Below are 880 nucleotides of genomic sequence, written 5' to 3'. Positions count from 1 at the left end.
GAAGAAGAGTGAGATGAAGGAATGAAAATCATCAAGGACTTCAGTATTCACCTCAGCCATTTTAACCAGAAAGTAACTGATTGGTCATATAAACGAAGCAGTGACAGTGTCAGTGTATACTTTGATATTACCGTTTCATGGTGATTTTGAGATATTACAGCTGAATTTGACATTTACTATCATGCATAATTACTCTTTTCCATGTTTTATTTCTGGAATACATTACAAAGAACATGTTCAATATTAGAAGATGAAGTCTTTCCATTGAGATTAATGTCTTGCAATCAGATGTCAGTGCCTGTGGGCCAAAATTCCAGTTGACTTCTCTTTTCAGCCACATACTTTTTTGCAAGATCAGATGAACAGTTCTCATTGTTAAACAGCATGAATCCCATCCTTGAGCTTCTCCCCAAGTGTTATTTTTTTGTCTGGAACTTCTTCTTCGAGTAAATATATTCAAATGATTTCTTTCCTTTTCATTGCAAGAATTAATGTATTTTTCACTGCATAGTTATAGGCTTTATGATAACACCACTTCGTACAAATAGGAAGTTTAACAGTAGTCAGTTTCTCATTTTGTGTCAGGGTATATAGTGTGAAGGAATTTCAAATTTGTTTCGTTAAAAGTCTACAACAGTAAATTTATTTATCTCCATCCCAACTACTTTCTGTAGAATTAATGCATTTTTACTTATACTTTAAAAGCAAGCAGAAGATCTGTCATTAGTGTATACAGATGTACATGCACACATTTAAATCTTAAGAGATATATAAGTGATGAAAAGGTAAACCTAATTAGATACAGAATCGGTGTAACTAAAATTAAGATATTGATTTAAAAATAGTTAACATTTAATCATGAAAATAAAGTGCAGTGATT

The sequence above is a fragment of the Penaeus monodon genome, chromosome 15 (assembly GCF_015228065.2).
Source record: "Penaeus monodon isolate SGIC_2016 chromosome 15, NSTDA_Pmon_1, whole genome shotgun sequence".
Taxonomy (NCBI): domain Eukaryota; kingdom Metazoa; phylum Arthropoda; class Malacostraca; order Decapoda; family Penaeidae; genus Penaeus; species Penaeus monodon.
This window is presented reverse-complemented; position numbering follows the sequence as displayed.